The following is a 16123-nucleotide window of genomic DNA, read 5'->3' on the forward strand; positions in this document are numbered from 1 at the left end:
GTCTTGCTTCCTTCCCCCCATGGCGTCACGTGGCCCCCAGGCCTTGCACAATGTGTGGTCTAGTGGGAGATCTGACAGTGAATACGTAAATCTGTGAGGAATGAGTGTGTGTGTGTGTGTGTGTGGAGGGGGGTCTGAGTCAGCTGCCATGGAGCATAACGGGGGCGTTACCTCTTGGGCGTTTGTGAGAGCAGGGTCGGGAATCATTCCCTGAGAAAATGCTTCCAGTCTTGGCCAAAGCTTTCATATTCAAGGCCTTTTACACCAGTGCAGATATCACCCCCCTCCTCCCTTGAAGGAGGAGCCTCTACATCTGGTTTCTTCTTGCCCATCGTACCTTCTGACTCTTATCCCTTCTTTCAGCTGAGGAGGGACAGACACTACCTGAGGAGACAACATTCAGGGGTTACCTTCTGTTTTGTGGAATGATGTGGAATATTAATAACCACGTAAGAAGTGGTGGGGTAGCAAGGTAACGTAAAATAGGAGAATAGGATCAATAAGACCAAAGTAATAAGGGTCTAGGATACCTCTAGGAGGTAGGAAGGAGGGCTTATTCATCATAGTAGTAGCTCACACTTATTATGCACCTTCTCTGTCTTCAACCAACATTTGCTAAGCACAGGCTATATAGTGGGAACTATTCTAGACATGGGGAAGTGGCAGCAAATAGCAGAGGAGGTGATTATCTTGTGGTGTTTACAGTCTTTTTTATGTGTTATGGTGGATGCTGCCTTCTGCTACTAAGATCCCCGTTTAGGACTGAAACACTCCTTCCTCCAGCTGTTGGTCAGTGTTCACAGCTGCTGGGTCACAGGACTTGTCCTCAGTTTAAAAGCCCTGCCTTGTGTTGTTTTTCTTTCCTGGAGGCAGCTTGCATCCAATGACTAGCAGATGAGGGGTACAAAGGACAAAGACTGCCTCAGTTCTAGACAACTCTGAAGGACATTCCCAGCTCTAGAGCTCCCTCTGGGATCGGCTAAGACCTCTTCTGTGACTGCATTGCAGTGCAACATACCTCTCCACACAGTCCTGCATCCCTTACTACCCCACAGGGGTTGACCTTGGGTAGCACTCTTTAAAAAACTTCCTGCACACAATCTTCATCTTAGAATCTAAAAGTGACCTAAGATACATGTATTAAAAAAAAAAAAGATTCCAACCACAACCTATGATGTGTTATCTTGTTACACTCTGTTTATAAGTTAGAAAATTAAGGCTTACAGAGATTGAGTCACTTGCTCCAGATTATGGTGTTAAAATATGGTGAAACTGGAACCTAAAGCTGTTTATGCCCAATACCCTGTAAAGAGTTCATGCTCAGACTACCCTGCCCTGTCTTCAAGAGAGTGAGGAAGTTGGGCCTCTAGGGATGAACAAGTCTTGGGCAAGAGTGGATTTTGAGGATGACTTCCCTAGCTCCCAAGGGAAGCTTGATGCCTGGTAGGAATCAAGTCATTTACTATTGATCCTAAAAAAAAGCCACTGTTCCTATTTCCTAAAATGTCTCTTAAATGCAACATATTGATCTCAGAAGGACAATCTAAGCCAATTATAAAAAGACTATGAAAATATAGATTTTGTTAAAAAGTTGAATCTATAAAGCCATTTTTATTTCTTGTTATTATGCTTTAACTGCTGACTCTCATCAAGGAAGACCAAATGTTAACAAAGTACAGGAGGGATTGATATTATTGAAATACTTTGCCTCCATGAGTGCTACTTAAAGCACTGAGGGCTTCTTAAATCCCATAGTGTGTGTGTGTGTGTGTGTGTGTGTGTGTGTGTGTGTGTGTGTGTGTACTTAACAGCCAACAACATATTTTTCTGTTCATTATCTCACATAAGAGTCATACAAAATCTGGCAGGCAGGTTTTGGCGACCCTATTTTGCAAATGAGGACGCTGGGACTCAGAGATATTTGAGTGCCCCAGGTCACACAGGTAGAGAGAGAAGAGCTGGTTCTTGAAACCCAGTGCACTTGTCTCTCACCTCCTGACTGCCGTAGCCTCTGCTCCAGAAAGGCCTCTTCATCTAGAACTTGTTAGAACTTCTGAAACCAAATCTGATCTTCATCCTCCATCCCTCCTCGGAGCTAATGATTGAAATTTCCATCCATTCATCTCTGCCTGATCTATGCTTGGGTCTTTCACCTTCCTGTTTGAGTCCTTCTTTCTTCCTCTGTCTAAAACTCTTGTATCGAAATATTTATCAGATCTCACTCTTACTCTGTCCACATCATCATCATCTGTCGCATAGCCTAATGTTAATTTGTACACAGTCCCTTAACTGGCAGAGTAAACTCATCTCTTTGCTTTTTATTTTCCTGATTGTAAAGTAAAGCATCTTCAATATGCTTGTTGGCATTTTAATTTCTTCTATGAATTATCTCTTTGTGGATGTTGCCTCCCCCCAACTGGTACATTTATCATTTAAAATTTTGTTTGATTATTTCCTTGGTATATATACTGCAAACATTTTCTTTCTGCTTATAATTTGTCTTTGAACTGCCCTATCGTGTCTTACTTGTACAGATTATCAGTTTTATGTTATAGAATGTGTCACATTTTGATTTATGCTTATCATATTCTTTTTTTTTAATGTTTATTTATTTATTTATTTATTTATTTATTGTTGAGAGAGAGAGAAAGAGAGAGGGAGAGAGCACAAGCAGGGGAAGGGCAGAGAGAGAGAGAGAGAGAGGGAGACACAGAATCTGAAGCAGGCTCCAGGCTGCAAGCTGTCAGCACAGAGCCCTACACAGGTCTGAACCCACAAACCATGAGATCATGACCCGAGCTGAAGTCAGAAGCTTAATTGACTGAGCCACCCAGACACTCCTAGCTCTCATATTCTGTTTTTTTTTAGTTTCTTTTTTCTTCCTTTCCTTTGTTGAATTTATAATGTCTTTTGTTACATTTTTTTCTCTCTAGTTGTTTGGAATACATGCATACTACTTGCATTTTTCTAGAGGATTCTTTTAATTATCGATATACATTTAAAGATATTTAAAAATCAACATCAAGAATTATTCTCAATGTGCTTAATCAGGTACCTTATTCAATTATTTAAACGTCTTACCACAGGGCTGTGGTTCCTGGTCTCTTGTATTTTATGAAGCAGTAATGTTCTTAAAAATACATGTGGACCTACATAGGGTTGTCAAATTTTATTTTGTTAAATAAGGATATAAAAAAACAGCAACCCTATCTTTCCTCTGTCATGTGCCATTGCCACCATTTCATATAAGGTATTTTAATGCCAAGAAATTAAGGAGGACAACTTGAAAAATTAAATTAATACTTTATGTATTTTGCTTCATAGAAAACATCCATGTTTTTCTCATTTCACTGTGAATCTGTGAAAATGTCACGTGGCCTGCCATTGAAATGAAGACTGCTTTTGGGAATCATAGATTCACAGCTCATTTTTTACAGTGTTCTTTACCCCTCCCCCACTTCCCACTGTTTCTTAAATGTTCCAAACCCTCTTCCTTCCTTTCTGCTTTCCCTCCCTTCCTTTGATTCTTTCTTGCCTCTATGTATTTGAAAATAATTTTTATCTCTTCTTGGAATGTCTTCCCCCTGCTCTCATCCACAGAGGTAACAGTTTATATGAGGGACAGATTTCTGAAGAATTTTACATGATTCAAGATTAACATAATTAAAGATTAATTTTCTCACACATCTGACAGACGTATTTCTGATGGTGGGTATTTCTGTTTACCAGCTCAAGTGGCAATAGTGTAAACACTGTCTACAATTCACTTGGCATAACAGCACTGAAAATAAACAATTCCTGATGAATTAAACAGTGATTTGGAAATTGCATAATTTTGATTTTGTGCATAAGTTGGGACTTTATTAATATTTTTATAGCACAACTTTCAAATTAATTCAATGTTGCATAATATGCAATTGCCCTTCATTATACTCCTTTCTCTGATTTCTCATTAGTGCTTGATTATATCTGTGATATAATTGCAATCTATGCAGCAGGAACCTTCACTCATTCTCCCTGAGAGAGGAGATGCTCTCTGATTGGGTGGTGCCTGAGACTTGATTGGGTGAAATGAGTGTCTAGTAAGGGTGCTGTGCCTTAATGAGTGGGTGACCCTATGTCCAGTTTTCCCAGGATGGCCCTGGTAAATTACATTAGCCACCATGTGGTCACTCATTGGTTGGGACTCATTAGACACAGGTTCCCTTGCGGCCACCCCATGCATCCTGTTCCCAGGTGGGAAGCTTACCCACACAAGGTCTGCCTTCTCTTTTAGTTCTGCTTTGTTCCGTGCGCCTGAGAAGGTAAATTAAGGATGGTCTGTCCCACAGACGCTGCCATCCTGGATTCGGGGCAAGTCATCAATGGTTCTTTGGACCTTGAGCCTTTCCATTGATTCCAATCCAGTGTTTACCTGGGCATTAGGTATTAGGCATCGTTGCTTTCTCTTCTGTTGATAATGTCGTGCTTTGTTTGGTTCTCATGGTTTGTGTGTACAGCTCTCTCTGTGGAGGGGAAGGGAGGTGAGCACCTAGGATTGTCAACAGCCTTCCTCCTAACAAGCTTATCCCAGTGTTTGGCGGTTGGTTGTGAGGCAGTGCAGTCCTTTCTCCACTCCCCCAGGTGAAGCTCCTGGAGCTTTGGTTCTTGTCTTGCCTTATTCTTCAGGCTCAGTCTCTGTGGGTCTTGATATTTAACATCTCTGTTTGATTAAATGAAACCACTTCCCTGTTGTACCATTACCTCTGACTAGACAAAGTCCTCCTTTTGGCTACATGAAATCCCTTCCTTGCTGTATGACAAGTGCAGTTTTCTCCTCTGTGTGCATGGGGACCATCTGGCAAATGCCACTTATTGTGTCTCTTCTGGTACCCGAACGCAGATAGTGTTACCCTCCAAATGTATTTCTCTGGATTAAAAAGCCACAATACATTCAATATTTCCCTATTGTGATTCTGTGATCCAACAATCAAATCATTTTGTTCTTCCTTGGACCTTCTCCAATCGCTTCTCATCCCTCCTTAGATATGAGGCCAAAAATGCAAGCCAAGTCTAGAGGAAGGATTGCTCCCTGGTACTTTTCTAGCCTTATCTCTCAGCTCAGCCCTTATAATCTTCATTCCAGACACGCTTCTGATTCATTCCATTTGTTGTCCATTGTGGTCTCTGTGGGCTTTTATTCTTTTTGTATGTCTTCACAGGTCATCGACCCTCTTGTATCTGTGGTTTTTCTTTGTTTTGGTTACAGTTTAATATCTTATACTTAAAGCCTATTAAATTGCATCCTTTGATTTTGTGGTTTGTTGAATTCAAAATTACTTGACAAATTATATTATGGGATTTTAGCAAGTCTGCCCAAATCTTCATAAACTATGTTGACTGCCTCTGGTGGCTGATTGGCCTGTATTTGTTTGAGTTCTTATTCTAGAACTGCACTGTCTGATACAATAGCCACAGCCACATGTGACCATTTAAAATTAAATTATTAGATTGAAAGTAAAAATTCAATTTTTCATTCACAGTGGCCACATTTCGAGTGCTCAGTAGTCACCTGTGGCTAGGGGCCACCATGTTGGACAGCACAGATATTGAAGATTTCCATTATTGGAGAAAGTTCTATTGGATGGTCCTGCTCCAGAAGGTTTTCCAGCTTGAAGAATAGTTTTGGTGAAGGAGACTGGCCACATTGGTGACCTCAGGTCATGGAGTCAGAGATACTCTAGTCCAGTAATTCTCAACATTTTTACTTCTGAGAACTTTTCTATGCATTTAGCTATTAAAGAAAGTTCTGCCTTGGAGGGCTCTTATTAGATGAAAGATAATATCTTCTGCTACTTGTTAATTCAAGGCCAATGTAATGGCATCTGGTAATGGGTAGATAGGTCTGCATTGAGCTTACATAATTCTAGCTGAAATTAAAAAATGATTATGATTTTTCAGTTTTGACGGCCCTATCACAGGCAAGGGTATATTTTACATGATAAGTCCTGAATTTCTAAAAGGGGCTTTCAGATCTCCATTACCTTTCTTCTTTCTAATTCTTCTTTAAACCAGCTTGATGAACCCATGCACTACAGCCCCCACAATGTGAGCTCCCCACTGCTGCCTGTAGTCATCCCTTTGGCTGATTCTTCTTTTTTTTTTTTAATTTTATTTAATTTTTTAGAGAAAGAGAGAGAGAGTGAGAGCAAGAGAGCGCTAAGGAAGGAGAGACAGGGAGAGAAAGAATCCCAAGCAGGCTCCTCACTGTCAGCATGAAGCCCAACACGGAGCTCAAACTCATGAACTGTGAGATCATGACCTCAGCCGAAATCAAGAGTCAGATGCTTAACTGACTGAGCCACCCAGCTGCCCTTGACTCTCTTCTTTTCTTGCTTGTGTTTCTATTTTCTTGCTCTCATCTCATGTATCAGTGGTCTCCAAAGTTGAGTGCTTTCACTCTCAAAGTTATGTAGTATTAGAAGCTTTCTATTTATTTTTTTTCTCACTGGTTTACATTTTCTGCTTTTTGTATTTTTTTGCAAGGTATATAACTTAGTGTAGTTTCATATATACATAATTTGCATATAGTGCAAGTATAAACTGTATGTTAAATTTTTTTTAATGAATGGTGTGCAATCCCAGTCCATGAGGGGTCTCGTGCCCATTGTTTTGTCTTGGTTGGCAACCTCAACTTCTATTCTGCCTCTGTTCTTCTGTTCTGAGCATTTGTATTTTTGCCTTCCCCTCAGCAGTGCTAACTCCTTGCCTTCCCTGTATCCCTCTGACTTCAACCCCCGGCAACGACTGCTTGACTAGCATCCTTAGAAAGCAGTCATAACAGTCCTTTTAATAGAGGGGTGACTTGGATACCTTTTGTGAGCATTGTCAATTAATTCAGGGCTTCTGGGCTGGAAAACTTTGATCTTATTGAACCGTATTCTTTTTTCTTTCTTTCTTTCTCTCTTTCTTTCTTATTTACTTCTTTGTTAGTTTTTATTTTAGAGAGAGAGCATGAGCTGGGGAGAGGGGCAGAGGGAAAGAATCCCAAGCAGGCATCATGCTCAGCATGGAGCCCTCTGTGGGGCTCGATCCCATGACACTAGGGTCATGACCTTAGCCAAAATCAAGATCCAGACGTTCAACCAACTGAGCCACTCATGTGTCCCTCTTTTGTTTACTGATTGATGAGTCAAGTTTCATTCAAAATTTATTAAAAGCTTCAAAGAACCAGCTGCATATTGCCAAAAAGGTGACCTATAATTTTGTGTCCAGTCTCTCGTGGCTTTTTGTCCAGGCTCCACTTGCTCCCAAGATATTGAATGCCATATATAAAGGGTGGTATTTTGCCATATATGCTCTCAATCTCACTCTTGATCTCCTCACCTCGAACAACTTGGTGGACCTTATTTTATTCCACATATGCCTGGTTTTTGGTTTCTGTCTTTTGCTTGTCTATATGCTTTTTAAAAAAGTTTTTATTTAAATTCCAGTTAGTTACATACAGTGTAATATTAGTTTCAGGTGTACAATGCAATATAGTCATTAAACACTTCCATACAACACCTGGTGCTCATCGCAAATGGACTCCTTAATCCCCATCAGTTATTTCACCCATCCCTCAACCTACCTCCCTTCTGGTAACCATCACTTTGTTCCTTACAGTTAAGAGACTGTTTCTTGGTTTGCCTCTCTCTCTTTTTTCCTCTTTGCTTGTTTGTTGTCTTTCTTAAATTCCACATATGAGTGAAATCACATAGTATTTGCCCTTCTCTGGTTGACTTATTTTGCTTCGCAAGATGCCTTCTAGCTCCATCCATGTCACCAAGATTTATTTATTTTTTATGGTTGAGTAATATTCTGTTTTATATTATATCTTTATCCATTCATCAATCTATTTACTTTTGCAAGGTGTTGTCTTGCTGGGTCTGGTCTGGCCTTCTGTTGACAAGGATCTAGACCTGCTTCTTGCTTTCTTGGTAAAGTCTTTCTTGGGGATGAATTGCCCAAAGTGTTCATACCTTTTTATCTACTTTGTCATTATTCTCACCTTCTTTTTCCCAGTCTTTTAGGTGACATCCAGTATTTCCTTCAGCCTCTCACCTTCATTTTCATTAGATTTTCTCAGGATGATTTAATTTTCTAGCTGGAAGAGACCTCAGTGCTCATCTAGCCCAACCTTTTCATTTTCTAAAAGCATGAACTAGACAGCAAAGTCTCATTCCAACTTGTGTGTCATTAACTAAAAGAGGGCTGCTAACCTTGGGCTTTGTGTCTCCTGATCTTTTTTCTGGTTGTTTTTTCATTTAACCAATATTATAAAAATATTGTTGCTTAAAAAAAAGGTCTCTGGTCAAATAAATTGAGGCAACAAAGGGTTACCAATATTTTAAAAGTTTCTTTTTGTTTGTTTGTTTTGTTTTGTTTTCCTGTAAGAGTTTCTGAGCTTTTAAGATGGAGATCCGTAAAGTGAAACTCAAGTGGGTAGGGGTATGGTATATTCAGTGACTCCCAACTTATTTGAAAACAGAATTCCAGATTCACCCAAAATTACGCTGGATGGTGTTCCTCAGAACACTTGGTAAATATGACATTAACATTGCTTCTATGCTGGAGGTTCTTCAATATTTTCACAATTATTTTGCAATTAGGTACTCCTCACAATTATTTCGCAATTAAATTTTACCCACAAAAAAACTCTTCTGATTTATTTTTAGAAGCTTATTTGTTTATTTTGAGAGGAAGAGAGAAAGTGTGAGTGGGAAGGGGAAAGGCAGAGAGAGTGAGAGAGAGAATCCCATACAGGCTCTGTGATGTCATCACAGAGCCCGACACAGGGTTTGAACTCACCAACCCTGAAATTATGACCTGAGCTGAAATCAGAAGCCAGACACTTAACCAACTGAGCTACCTAGGCTACCCCCCCAAATTATTTTTAGTAATAGACTGCTTGGGACACCTGGGTGGCTCAGTTGGTTAAGCATCCGACTTTGGTTCAGGTCATGATCTCATGGTTTGTGGGTTTGAGCCCAGCAGGCTCTGTGCTGACAGCTCAGAGCCTAGAGCCTGCTTTGGATTCTGTGTCTCCCTCTCTCTCTCTGCCCCTTGAGTCTTGAATCATCTTTACTCAATGAGGTCAAAAGGGCAAGGTATTAAAGAAAATGGTCTCATTCAGGTTCTCAGTTCCTCTCCTTTAGGGAAATATGTGCAGGATTTTTGGCAGTTTTGCTTTGTGTTTAATTTGGGTCCCTATTTGTCAAATCTTTAGATTTGGTTTGTAAACATCAAGGTTAACTGAAGGTTAACTGAAGGTTCTAGGAAAGCCAAGAGACAAATGTAGTTAATCCAAGAAAGTTCTCAGGGCATTTAGCCTTTCCCAGCTGTTAGCACTCAGACACTGTTATTAGCACATAGACATCTAATCACCCCATGTGCATTAGCCAAATTAGATGTGTTGATTAAAGATACAAATTGTGTGATATCAAAATAAGATAGTTTTAGTTTGACAGGAGAGCTTTGCTCTGAATGTGTGTGTGTGTGCATGTGTGTGTGTGGGTCTGTGTGAGAGAGACAGAGAGGGAGAGAGGGGCAAATGAGATGTGGTAAGTTATCAGAAAATCTCTATTTTGGAATTTTTTATAAAAGCAATCTCTGGCAAAAATATGTTTTCCCCTATCTGACATGGTATTACAGGGAGATCATTTTAAAAATTAAGTGTGTCTATAATGTGAAATTCCTAGTAAGTGTGAAATCACTTAAGAAATCAAATAAATTAAACATTACAATAGCCAAGTGGGACCCTGTAATATACTGACGAGTCTTACAAATCTCCCACTTCTGTGTTACTCATCACAGAGTGTGTGATTCTAGCTGGAACCATGTCACTTTAAGGACCACTCTCATTTCATAAGGTGGCATCTTTAATGGGCTAATAAATTGTTTATCACCTTTCAAAATATGGCCATACACAATGAATGATCACAGGGCAGAGGAAGGAGTTAGTTACAAAGAGCTTTGTAAGATAGCTGAATTATGTTTTATCTTTAGTAAAATTCATAAAACAGGGTGGAAGAGGTACAAGATTATCTGTATTTAGAAGACCATAAAAAATGATAGTGAAGAATTATACTGAATGTTTACATGCAGCTCCTACAGCCTGTACCCCTGAATCTTGTGGGTTATATCCTTATAGGCTGCTAAGATAAGGCTTCTCTCTATACTCATAGCTCCTCAGGCACTCTTGGGCTTTGAGAGGCAGGGGTTACCTTTTAGGACCCCTGAAACCTATTATTCTTAATTACTTGCTACAGAAGAGATTAGCAAAATCCTCAAACATTTAGCTGTTACATTTTCTGATATTTCCTCTAAGGAAAAAAAATGCATGTACAATAATTAGTTTTCCTTGACTATTTTATCTCATTTCATCAAACCCAGAACACCATGGATTGTAAGAGGCACCATTGCTTTATGTTCTACCAAGAAAGATGCTTCTGCTTAACCTATGCCTATTATTTGAATATTTTTATAATTATTTAACTTTTTAAAAAATGTTTATTTATTTGAGAGAGAGGGTGGGAGAGAGAAAGCAGGAGAGGTGAGGGAGGAGGGAGGGGACAGAGGATCCAAAGCGGGCTCTGCACTGACTGCAAAGAACCCAATGTGGGGCTTGAACTCATGAACCATGAGATAATGACCTGAGCCAAAGTTAGACACTTAACCGACTGAGCCACCCAGGTGCCCCTAAGTATTTAACTTTTGAGCTAATTAGGATTTATCTTCCTAGTTGGATTGTACATTTTTATTACTAGGTATTGCGATTCAGCCCAGAGTAGTGGCCCTTGCAAATAACAGGTACCCGTAAGCACCTAATTTCTTCATATGTTCATTCGCTCAACAAGGGCATGTGCATATCGAACACCTACTATGTGTCAGTTCTTTTGCCAAGTGGAGGAAAGCCAGAGCACATGGCATAAACTCTCTTTTCAAGGATCTTTCTGGATAGTGGAAGAAGCAAACAAATCCATCACTGCAATACAAAATGTAAAGTGACATGACTCAGTGGCTCTGGGAGCATAGAGAAGACCACCTTACTGAGCCTTGGGTCAGGGAAGACTTCTCAGAGATGGTAAGCTCAGCCATGTTTGGAGTGTAGGTGTTGAGTGTACCAAGCAGAGACACTGGGTGCACAGATCAAAATTCAGGAGAACGTGAGAGTTTATAGCACTGACAGGGACTCAGCAAGGGTGGAACACAGATTGGAGAAGGGGAGGGGGAGATGAGAAATAAAGTTGGACACTTAAGTAGGGATCACATCATGAAGATCTGAGTTTTTTATTTTTTTTAAAAGATTTTAGCTTTTAAAGTAATCTCTACACCGAACGTGGGGCTTGAACTCACAACTCTGAGATCAAGAGGTGCGCACCCGACCAACTGAGCCAGCCAGGCATCCTAAAGATCTTAGTTCTCTACCTTAATAATTTGCTGTCACCTATATTGTCAGTTGGTCAATCAACAAACTTTTAGCCTCTTCCATGTGGTAGGAGAAGAAAGAATCGTGATAATAAATGCTTGCACAGCACCAAACATTGTTCCAAATCCTTTGGATAAGTTGTGCCATCTAACGTTCCCAACAACCCAAAAAGTGAGCATTACTGTGTTGGGAACAACGTAAAGTGAGCATCCCATCCTTCAGATGGGAAAACAGAGAGGTTAAATGGTTGCCTAAAATTTTACTGAAACACTGTGGATTCAAATATGCAGTTTGGCTCCACCATCAGCCCATTTAACACCACTGGTCATTCCTTCTGGTGACCAGAGACAGCTCCTGCTCATCACAGCTGTGCCCCTTGGTAGCTGGGGAGGATGTGGACTAGAATTCTCCCTTCTTATTATGGCGGTGATGCTAACAGGTGACAAAGGCGCACTGAAGCCGCCGCTGGATGGAAACAGTCAAGAAAACACCTTGTTTTTCAATAATGACAGTGGAGCCACCCGCGCGGGAAGGGATTGCCAGCCTAGGACCTCCCGTCAACACCGGCCTTTCCAGCTGAGGAAGTTGTAAGGTTTATACTGTATAGATCTTGGAGCCATTTGCTTCTTGATCTTGATTTCATCAGAGTGAACTTCAGGTCACAACAGCTAGCTCCAGTTGTTCTGAATAGGAAGTAGACTTGAAAGGTAAGGATCTTGTATTTAATTTAGAAACAAAGGCGCATGGTTCTTCTTTTTCTCCAGGATGTGTTATTTGATCTTTTCTTTTTTTTTCTAAGGGAAGGGGCCATCAGTCCACTCTTTCGTATCTGGTTATTAGACATCCTATCAGGAAACATTATTTTTGGAAAATTTTCCATCTTTAAAGTTAGTGAAGATATTCATGATTTTCAGATATCTTGCAATCATATTAAGTGGGAATAAATATGAAAAATAACAATATAGGCAGATTCCTAGCTTTACCAGTGTGATTAATAGATTTCCTTTTTTTCTCACTGAATATTATGACAAGTACAAAGAGAGGTACCTGAATCTTGTCCATTGATAAATTCTAGGAGATGATTTCTGGCAGGTTTAAAATTTTTTTAATGTTTATGAGAGAGAGAGAGAGAGAGAGAGAGAGAGAAAGCGGGCACACAAATGGGGAGGGGCAGAGAGAGAGGAAGACACAGAATCCAAACCAGGCTCCAGGCTCCGAGCTGCTAGCACAGAGCCCGTGTGGGGTTCAAACCCATGAACTGTGAGATCATGACCTGAGCTAAAGTCAGCCGCTTAACTGACTGAGCCACCTAGGCACCCCAATCTCCAGCAGTTTTAAAAGATGGAAACTGTTATATAAGGTTCAAGTTATAAAATGAATGTTGGGTGTAAATGAGAATAAATTCTAAACTGACCTCATTAATTTGTTTTCATCTTCCCTTTCGAATTTTATTTTGTATGTGTCTTCAACTCCATTTGCTTTGCAGGAAGTTTTTTTTCTTCGAAGCTCAGCCAGTAGTTAGTTGTGCTCTAAGATTCTCTGATATGATCTACATCTCACTGTTACGAGCAGTGATTTTTAACAAGTCAGGGTGCAGAGTTTCCTTTTAAAGAATTGGCTAAACATGCAATCTTTTTAAAAGTGATAATCTTTTTCTTTGGGGATAAAATGTGATTTACATTTTTCAAAGTGTTTTCACAAACATTGTTATTGATTGGAACTTCAGAACAGGCTCCTGAAATTCTACCTGTCGACATTAAACTTGGGGGTAATGAAAAGAAACAGAGAAGCCACATAATCTAGCCAATTTCCTGCTGAGACTTGAGAGCTTTCTTAATGGCTGGGCTATTTTTTTTAATGTTTGGGTATCTTTGCTGCCACTAGTGTAAGGGGATTGACCGCCTCCATCCTCTTCCAGGGAAAGTCTGTTGGCTCCTAGGCATGAGGAATGAATGAAGCCTGGAAATTGCATTCTTTATTTAAAAAAAAATTTTTTTTAACACTTATTTACTTTTGAGAGACAAAGACAGATCATCAGCAGGGGAGGGGCAGAGAGAGGCGGACACACAGAATCGGAGTGGGCTCCAGGCTCTGAGCTGTCAGCACAGAGCCCTATGTGGGGCTTGAACCCACGAGCTGTGAGATCAGGTCCTGAGCTGAAGTCAGATGCTCAACCAACTGGGCCACCCAGGCGACCCCGGAAATTGCATTCTTAAATCTGTAGCTAGAGGTTGCCGTTCAGCCGGTTACTGAATGCGTGACCTTGGGTGGGCCATATATATAACCTTGCAAAGCTTTCAATGTCCTCAGTAACACGGGGCTGGCAGTTGAGCCAGATACTCTTCAGGTGACTCCCAGTGAGTCACAACCTTGTCTAACCCTCAGGAGGAATGTGGGAGGACCCTGTAAATTGCTTCTAGCCAATAGAATATAGCAAAGGGGAGGAGATCTCACCCCTTGATTAGGTTACATTATATAAGACTGTCTTGGGAGGCTGAACAGAGAGGCTGCCCTTACTGGCTTTGAGGAGACACCAGCAGCATGTGTGTTTCTGCTGGATTCATACGGTGAAACCTAATCCCCAGTGGGCTGGTGTTTGGAGGCGGGGCTCCTGGGGGGTGATTGGATCACAAGGGTAGAACAGGAAGGGGATTCGTGCACTTAAGAGAGGAGACCCTTTCTGACTGCGAGGACAGAACCGGACGGTAAGAAGATGGCTCTCTGTGACCAGAAGTGGATTCTCACCAGACACAGAATCTGCGGGACTGATCTTGGACTTCCTAGCCTGCAGAACTTGAGAAGTAAGTGTTTATTGTAAAAGTCACCCAGTCTACGGTAGTTGGTGATAGCAGCCAGAACAGAGACTGAGGGCTCGCGGCAAGGAACTTTCGGCAGGTGCTAGGAGCTGAAAGCACCCCCAGCTGACAGACGCAAGAAAACAGAGCCCTCGGCCATGTGACCACAAGGAAATGAGAGCTGTCAACAACCTGAATAGACATGGAAGGGGCTTCTTCCCTTCTCAAGCTTTCGGGGGAAGATGTAGTTGTGACATCTTGGCTGCAGCCTTGAGAGAGACCTTGAGCAGAAGACCGCTGTGCCTGGAATCCAGACCCCGGGAGACTGAGAGATAATAAAGGTGGCTTTCAAGAAAGTAATCGGCTAAAAACTTTTATGCTGTGTTAAAATACACATAAAATAAAATTTACCATCTTGGTGCACCTAGATGGCTCAGTTGGTTAAGCGTCTGACTCTTGGTTTCAGCTTGGGTCATGATCTCATGGTTTGTGGGTTCAAGCCTGGTGTTGGGCTTCATGCTGACATCGCGGAGCCTGCTTGGGATTCTCTCTGTCTCCCCCTCTCTCTTCCCGTCCCGTGTGTGTTTTTGCGCACGTACACACATACACACACACACTCTCTCTCTCAAAATAAACAAACTTAAGAAAAACTTTACCATCTTAACCATTTTTAAGCTCAGCAGTGTTGAGTATATTCACATTATTGTGCGACCAATCTCCAGAACAGTTCTATCTTGCAAAACACCACACTACTCATGAAACAACAACTCACCGTTTTCTCCTCCCTGGCCCCCAACCCCCCCAGCTTGGGAAATCACTGTTCTACTTTCTGACCCCATGAATCTGACTAGTCTAGAGACTTCATAAGAATAGAATCATATATTATTTGTCTTTTTGTGACTGTCTTATTTCACTTAGCATCATGTCCTCATGGTTCACCTTTACTGCAGCAGGTGACAGAATTTCTTTCCCTTTTAAGGCTGAATAATATTCCTTGTGTGTGTGTGTGTGTCTGTGTGTGTCCATCCATCACATTGTATTTATTTGTTTGTCTCTTGTTGGACACCATCTCTTAGCTGTTGTGAATATGTGTTTTTAAGCCTCTAAATTTGTGCTAATTTGTTACTCAGTAAAAGAAAAAGAATACAACAATAAAAAGTATCACATAGTAAAGATTAAGAAATAAATGCTATAAACTACAAAGTACAGTATAATTTTATACTGAGGTCATATTATCTGCACATTTAACTTAGTAAAATTTAACAATAAATGCTCAAAAAAAAAAAAAAGGAAAAAGAAAAAGAAAAGAAAAAAGGACCAAAATACATTTTCTGGAGTGTGAGTAATTCTGCCAGTCACTCAGGCAGAGCGCTCCGCTCTGGAATGTGCTGGAGAAGGGAGGTGTGACTTCAGATGCACCATTAGCTGATTGAGGTGCTCGTGTTTCTGAACCCGTGTTGTTGTGCTGTTACTAAGTCGCCACAAACTCAGCAGTGTAAAACGACACGTAAGCGTTCTCTCAGTGTCTGTGGATCGGGAGCCCAGGCACGACCTCACTGCAGTCTCTGTTTCAGGGTCTCATGAAGCTGCGCTCCGTTGCCGGTGACTTTGAAAAGACCACCAACGCCGAATAGAAGTGAGACATAATTTTATTCACGGCCGCATGCTTTTATTATGGCCGGGCCAAACCTGATCTCCCTGGTGTTAAGGAGCAGAGAATGGCCCCGAACAAAGGGGGCAGTGAGATTATATGGACAGAAAACGTCATTATTTAGTTAATCAATTACAATTCACAGCATTCCTTGGTAGCCAATTACTACACAGACGTTAGTTTTGGTGGGAACCTATCATTTTAAGGTTCTTTGTCCCTTTAGAATGA

The sequence above is a fragment of the Suricata suricatta genome, chromosome 1, assembly GCF_006229205.1.
Source record: "Suricata suricatta isolate VVHF042 chromosome 1, meerkat_22Aug2017_6uvM2_HiC, whole genome shotgun sequence".
Classification (NCBI taxonomy): domain Eukaryota; kingdom Metazoa; phylum Chordata; class Mammalia; order Carnivora; family Herpestidae; genus Suricata; species Suricata suricatta.